Source organism: Poromitra crassiceps, assembly GCF_964638095.1.
Source record: "Poromitra crassiceps genome assembly, chromosome: 9".
Lineage (NCBI taxonomy): Eukaryota > Metazoa > Chordata > Actinopteri > Beryciformes > Melamphaidae > Poromitra > Poromitra crassiceps.
In genome coordinates this window covers 27,320,712-27,328,622 of record NC_139630.1, presented here as the reverse complement: position 1 = coordinate 27,328,622, position 7,911 = coordinate 27,320,712, and the positions used below count along the sequence as shown (strand labels likewise).

Genomic DNA, 7,911 nt, shown 5'->3' with positions numbered 1-7,911 from the left:
AAAGTCATGCTTTTCTATTGATGGGGGGATATAAATAGGTAATCGACTGGGATTTAGTGATGGTTTTGATGTTTTTTTGTGTTATTCCAGTCTCATTCATTTCTTTTCTCCCAGCAATAAAAGGGTGTCGTTCTAAAAAGAAAGAAAGAAAGAAAAAGATTTGATAGCTGCACTGCAAACATTTTCTAAAGGTTCACACACACAGATTTTTAAGAGTTTCATTATTCATTATAAAACATTGTAGTTATTTTCACAACGCCCCAGTGTATATCTGTACATATTCAATCTTAAGATGCCAAAATTATATTTTGTTTAATGCTTATCACCAGAAGAATGTTTAAATGTCACCACTGACAATGCACCTTTTGTTCTGTTCTTTTGGTTTCTGTAGTTTGTGTTGTCCAGTTATTTCCCCTTAGTTGTGTGTGTGTGTGTGTGTGTGTGTGTGTGTGTGTGTGTGTGTGTGTGTGTGTGTGTGTGTGTGTGTGTGTGTGTGTGTGTGTGTGTGTGTGCGTGTGCGTGTGCGTGTGCGTGCGTGCGTGCGTGCGTGTGTGTGAAATGTAACATTACAAACAAACAATAACAACAGCAAAAGAAGGATTTACATAAAAGGTAAACAGGATAGACATGGACAGACAAACAGACAATTACCGTTACAATGATGTATGTGAGAGACTGAATGGTCTCAAGGTCTTCTTAAACCCAAAGAGTACTGGGACCAGGTGTATCCAATCAGCCTAACGACCCCAACACCAAGACAGGGCCAGGAGAGTGGGGGGGTCGTCACAAGGGATGGGAATTAGACAATGGAATTGCAAATATGTCTTGTGTGTTCCTTGTTAGCGAGTTCAAACGTCCAATCCCCCAAACAACTCAAAACACTCGAGTCAATAGCAACAGGACACACTGACATTGGCAGAGCGAGTTGGCATTTTTGACGTCGGCGCTACTCGCATAAACAGCTCTGCTGCTCATCCCACATTCCCTTATTGTGGCGAAGTGTGCAACACAGCAGAGGAGGTGAGGGAGGCACACGCTGTCTCTCCGTAACGTAACACGTTGGCTCCAGACTGAATATCCAGATGATGCAGGGAGCCATGAAGTACGTGTGAACGGCTTTATTTAGGCATGGAGTGTGCAATGTGAGAGCGTGAAAGAGCGAGTGAGAAATAAATAAATTAGATTCGGATGGCACCACCTGTCGTATAAATACAAGGATTACTGGGCAAAGGCACTTCCATTTGGATACACTGAATTGATTTCAGTGCAGAACACAACATTTGGAGAGAACACATTTCAGTTGTCTTAATTATTCAGCCATCTGGCCTTAACTTCTCGGGAACCTGGGGCGAGCCAGGAGACGTGCTGCACTGCCTAGCAACCAAAATCTACTTCTAGGATGTCAAATCAGAATCAATCGTTTTGTGTGTGTGCTAGTTTCGGTTTGCTACTGTAGTTTTAGACCCCTTGAACTTTCACGGAAATAATGATCTGTGTTTGCCTGATAGAAACCTCTCTGGGATGGCTGGGAAATGTGTTGTTGTAAGTGGACGGGTTTGTGCTCGCAGCAAACGGCAGAAAACGAGACGCATCAATAATGTCTCTTAATGTTTCTCCTACAGCATGTGATTAAAACAACAATGTTGTGTCAACTGATGAATGCAATGCTGCAATGATCTAACTATTGTTTGAAAAAACGTTGCCAGTGCAGGCTTGAAATCTTTTATTAAAAAAAGGGGGGGGGGGGAATCTGACAATGGGGGCGAGATTGTTTCAGTTGTTGATAGGCCTACTCGCTTTGCTTAATATTATTAACTGTAGGCGACATCATCATCTCTGCTGCCTAAAAATGTTGCCTGTGTATCACTGCCTTCAGAAACGGTTAGGATTATGATCCGTTCCCACGGTAACACCACATCATCAGCTTTCTGCTTTTGAATTGTGTATTTTGCGTGTGTGTGACTGTGTGTGTGTGTGTGTGTGTGTGTGTGTGTGTGTGTGGGTGTGTGTGTGTGTGTGGGTGTGTGTGTGTGTGTGTAATATTGTATGCCATAATATTTTCATTGCGTGCGTGCGTGTGTTTTTGTGTATATATTTGCATGAGGAGGAATATGTATGCATCCTTCCGTGTAAGTGGAATCCTGGTTCTTTTGTGTGTGTGAGAGAGTGCGAGTGTGTGTGTGTGTGTGTGTGTGTGTGTGTGTGTGTGTGTGTGTGTTGTGTGTGTGTTTTGTGTGTTGTGCTACAGAGCTGCAGAGCATAAGATAATTGATGACTCATCCAGACCTTTGCTTATGATTTCATATGGGAGACAGAGATGGAGAGAAAGAGAGACAAAGAAGATATAGTCCAGATACACAACACTTAATGCATATTAATGAGGCAATATCACTAGATATTCTGCTCACTTCTGCTTGTTTGCATTATTTCACCCTCACACTTCTTCGCTCAGCTGCATGGGTTTATACGGCTCACAAAATGACAACTGCTCTGCAGCATATACAATTCCCAATGACTACAATTCAGTGGTTCTCAAAATTGTTCACATCAAGGAGCCCTGGCCTAAACTGGCACAAATTAGACCCGGATTTGATAAGATTTTGTCCCCCCATCTGTTGGGCCTTTAGATGTGTTATTACAGAAAGCGTATGAAACCCATGACCAAAATAGTCATAAATCCTGTCATTGTGTTACTTATGGATGGAATTATAATGAAAATCAATTATAGCTGCTGCGCAGCAATGGGTCGTGGCCGGGCAAGTCTCAAGTCTTTTAGCTATAGTCCAAGTCGCGTCTCAAGTCTTTAGTCACAAGTCCAATTCAAGTCTCTTATGGATGAGCTTTCTATCATCTGCTGCATGCAATCCAGTCTGCTTAGATTAGAATACTGCCATTCATGACAGGGCTGGGGCAGAAGGCAGCAGGTTAAGTACATGGCAGTTGAATATAGAAGCGGAGAGAGTAGGAACAGTGGAGGCAGAGAGAGATAGACTGAAAAATTGCTTATACTTTGGCATGCCATCACCGATGACATGACAGCAACAACTATGACATCACCCACCCAGTCTGCTCAGCCAGGAAGGATGACATCATCACTGATGACATCATTGATGACATAATCACTGATGACATCACTTTAGGCTATAAATGAGGGCAGAATTCAAAATACTGTCAAAAATTCAGTTTTTGAGAGACAATTCTTAGATTTTGCACACTTCAACTACTCTGACAGCAAAATCATAGCTGGTCGGAATGGGGAAAGCCGATCTTCTCAGTCCCAAGGCAATAAGCAACAGGATAAAATCCAAAGGTCTTCAAAAGTTGAGATGGTATTGTCAGATGTGTCAAAAACAATGCCGAGATGAGAATGGATTCAAATGTCACTGCATGTCTGAGTCCCACCAGAGACAGCTGTTGCTGGCCTCGGAAGACCCAAACCAGTTCATGGACTATTTCTCAGAGGAGTTCAAAAGTGACTTTCTGGAGCTGATCAGAAGACGCTTCGGGACCAAGCGTGTGCACAACAACATCGTCTACAATGAGTACATCAGCGACCGGGAGCACGTCCACATGAAGTCCACACAGTGGGAGACGCTCACAGACTTCACCAAGTGGCTGGGCAAAGAAGGTTTGTGTAAGGTTGACGAGACCCCTAAAGGCTGGTACGTCCAGTACATCGACCGCGACCCCGAGACCATTCACCGTCAGGAGGAGCTGGATAAGAAGAAGAAGCATGCAGGACCTGGACGACCAGGAGAGGAGCGCCAAGTTCATAGAGGAGCAGGTCCGCGGGGGCAAGGAGCCCGACGAAGCTCCAGTTTTCACAGAGCTCAAGCGAGAGAGCGAAGAAGAAAAAGTTGCCTTCAACATGGGCGCCTGTTCATCTGTAGCTGGCCCGTCAAAACCAAGCACTTCGCTGGGTCCCAGCGCCCTGAAAGCAGCAGCGGCCTCCTCCTCCAAAAGGAAAGACGCGTCTGGTGCCTCCGAGTCTGACAAGAAGAAGAAGAAATCAGCGCCGGATGAGATCATGGAGATGGAGGAGAGGAAGAGGCAGCAGCAGCAGAAGCAGTCGGCCAGGACAGAGTATTGGCTGCAGCCCAACATCGTGGTCAAAGTCGTCACCAAGAAGCTGGGAGAGAGGTACCACAAGCAGAAGGCCGTCATCAAGGAAGTGCGAGACAAATACACAGCCAGGCAATCGAGTGGAATAAGCTCCCTGTGTCTCTGAAGCTTATCGAAGAGGAGGGACGTTTTAGACGGGCCACAAAGAAGTGGCTAGCAAATGGTCTGTCAGAGTAGGGATCTGGCGCAACCTGTATTGTGTCGAGTTATGCTGTATGTTTTGTTTTGTTTTATTGCATATTATGTAAATTAATTATTGTATTGGAATGCTGTGAAGTGAATTAATTACTTTTTGTATTGAAATGCTGTCTTTATGTCATTTGTACACGTAAAATTGTTAATAATGTATTGTAGCTTGTTGGACCTGCCAGTCTTGGCACCCCCCCCTATCCCCCTTCCCCAAGCGCCGCACACCAAGAGGATCACAATGGAAATACGCCTTTGGCTTTATTGTGTACTTAATCCTCGGCATGTGTTAATGTATGTAAACTGTCTTCATTTGAAGCTTTTTTTATGTGGATTTTACATTGTGTCAAATAAACTACTACTACTACTATCATTAGGTAATTAGGGCAATTACGATGCTCTTTAAGCTATACATGAGGGCAGAATTCAAAATACTGTCAAAAATTCAGTTTTTGACATACAATTCTTAGATTTTGCACACTTCAACTACTCTGACAGCAAAATCTTGTCAATTTTTTTCGTGGAGATTCAAGCTTTATTTAGCAAGAATTTGCATTAGCTGTTTAAGGTACCATTTACAGTAAAACATTTTGATGCACTGTGGGCTCAATTTTTGATCTATCAAAAATCTGTTTGATGCTTTTGTGGAGGACAGTCTAACGATGCAGATGCTGGAGTTTGGTGTCGTTTGAAGAAAAAATGTGGGAGGAGTAGGGTTTAATTAGTTTTACAGTTTTTGCGGTCTTTAGACTTCATAATAGGCCATAGGTTGCAGCGTACAAAAGTTTCTCCTCATTTGGGCACACATTTCGGTGAAAGTGGCAAAGCCGTAGCACATATGCCTGATTTGTTATGAATTTTCAAAGTTTGAAACTTTAGACGGTCGCCGTAGCGCCACCATCAGGACTATTGGTGCCAAATTCACGTCAACTTAGTTTGGCATGGGACTGGACCTTTGTGCAAAGTTTGGTTTATATTCATGCATGGGAAGTCTGACTTCCCGGGAGAAGAAGAAGAATAATAATACAGGCAAATACAATAAGTGGCCCTGCCGCTTCGCTGGCCCGGCCACTAATTATTCGCCTTTTTGCTGGGGACCCACAGGAACCCCCTCAAGGACCCCGGGGGGGAAGGGGCCCCAGACCCTACTTTGAGAACCACTATCTTAATCAGATGGATATGACAACCTGAATTATTTGGAAAATGATGTGTGTTATTACAGAACTACAGGGCTGCTTTTCATCAGACTTTGTGGAAGGGTATATCATGGGTCAAGGAAGGACCCATTTTGTTGGAACGGATCCGATCCGACTCACAAAATTTGAGAATCATAGCAGACTGGACTATTGTCCTTGGCGGAGGTCTGCGCTCTTCGAGTGCCCTTCTAGTTTATATTTGGTATGATTTAGAGGGGTCGGGGTGTTGTTGGACAAGACATGCGGTCCCACATCTCACAATGTTTTTTTTGTTGTTGATTAAAGAGAGGAAAAGACAGGATGTGAAAGAGGAAAATGTGTTAGAGTGCACAGATTAGGACAAGACGTCTTTCAGTGAAAATATTCCGTTTATTCCGAGAGACACAAATTGGACATAGACTTATAAACTCCTCTGTTCTTCCTTTTCGGAAAATAGCTCGCTGCCGCTGTGTTGGCAACCAATGAATGAAGCTCTGTAGTAAAATACCTACACTGTTGACATGGTTGTTGTCTTTTCCGACACTTCAAGATGGATGTCTTACTGTTACAGTAACGTGTGTTGTATTCAAAGTAGCACAGGATGTTGACCTGAACTACATTTCAGTTACAGACGTGTAAAAAAACAATTACAGCTTTTGTGGTAGCTGACTAACCAAAAGAAAGAGACATAGTACCTGCAGCAATATTGTAACCTTGCAAGCAAGCTGGATTCTCTCGCCAGATCTAAAGTCCCGCAGTTTGGTTTGTGAAAACAAACAATACCGCCCCCATCTGGCAATGTCAGGTTAGCAATATTGAGCAATCAGGAGACATCATACCGGCTTGTAGAAAGACAGAGCAATGGCTGTAAAGACAGTTGGGCAATTATGGTCAAAAAGAATGCACCAGTTCCAACACAAATGCAACATGTGTCTAGTTTTGAATGACACGCTTCTTCAACACATGATTCAAAAAAATATTTTTATAGCTACATATGTTGCCGCGTTATGTGTCGCTATTAACTTTCAAACTTGTTGCAATCCACAGCCTAGATTTTTACTACTTTCTCAGTTTTTAGGTCACACATTAAAAAGAAAGTTACAGTTTTCCCTGACTTGATCCATTGAAGATAATAGTCTTTTTGTAGGGCAAAACGACATGGCTCACATTTGATTATTACAGCTACCTGGATTTCTTGGATTTACACCATTGTAAATATCTTGTCGATGTTTTGTTGCTGGCTCACACTGTCAGTAGATCACTGGGTTGACTATTTTTTATCAGTACACGACTCACCTTACCATATTTCCAATGATCTATTTTGCATCATTCATGGGACCAGCCCTGAGACCAGACTTGTTTATCACAACTCTTTCTTCAAACTTGAAGGAAAAAGGAAAGTCAAAGAAGTACTCTTTGCTTGCGAGCAGGGGTGGCCAAACTTTTTTGGTTGTGGGTCGCATACAGAAAGATATAAGGAGTCGCGGGCTCAGCCCAGCTCTCTGCTCCTGTTGATAGTTCACATCGTAAATATGAACTCCACTCTCATATCCTCCATGTCTCACAATAGCCAATAACACTTCCAACGTTCCAATAGCAGGGCTGTCTTTAATATTTATGGGAAGCAGTAAAGTAGAAATAAAGGACTGTGGATCCTGAGTAATGTCTAATCAAAGGCTAATAGGTACATGGTCTCTAGCAGAGCCAGAGCCAGAATCTGTAGCTAGTTTTCAGTAGCGCTCATGTTTGCACCCGGGACAAACTCTTATATGGCTCAGTCTACACATACTCTCTCTAACATCTTGACATCATGACTCATATCTCTCTGTTGTCATTTATTCACATTGTAGATAGCAGTTTGGTTTATTTTGATTTCACTCTTTGTGTGGACCCATCACAACATCTACTACTACCTGAGAATCAGACAAGACAAACACGCAGATGCATAAACCACCTTCAGAACAAATATGCACTAATATATATATATATGTGCCAAACCTAGAATATGCCAGTGTGAAATCTCAGTGAGTCTGCCTGCCCTAAAGGCTTAATACAGTGTGAAAATGGCTTCAGAACTCCATCAGGATGAACACTATCTATTCTGCAATAAAAAAAAAACACAATGATACTTGGTCTCAGACCTTCTCATCTCTTCAGCGTGCTGCTGTTGAAGTCATATTTGCAAAACTCTTGTAACCCTGTCAGAACTGTCTAAAGTATCATATAAGAAACAGTATTTGGAGTGGAAAGACCTAAAACAGTCTTTAGAAGCTGGTCTCAAATATAGCCAGTCTGCTATGAACTTTGAAACCTAAAACCATGTCCGTCTTAACGCTGTCAAGACCATTGATCTGTAGAATATCATTTCAGCTTTTTTGTCAGAGAACCTTGACTCTTCAGCGCACTGCTATTAATGTCATAACACTCA

The 7,911-nt window shown here is 42.6% G+C and overlaps 1 pseudogene across 1 annotated transcript; it reads left to right on the top strand.

Moving 5' to 3' along the window:
• Positions 1-3,252: 3,252 nt before the first annotated feature.
• On the top strand, positions 3,253-4,228 carry LOC310782231 (DNA/RNA-binding protein KIN17 pseudogene; annotated as a pseudogene). The gene has a single exon. The product of its transcript is annotated as a DNA/RNA-binding protein KIN17 pseudogene (transcript).
• Positions 4,229-7,911: the final 3,683 nt, after the last annotated feature.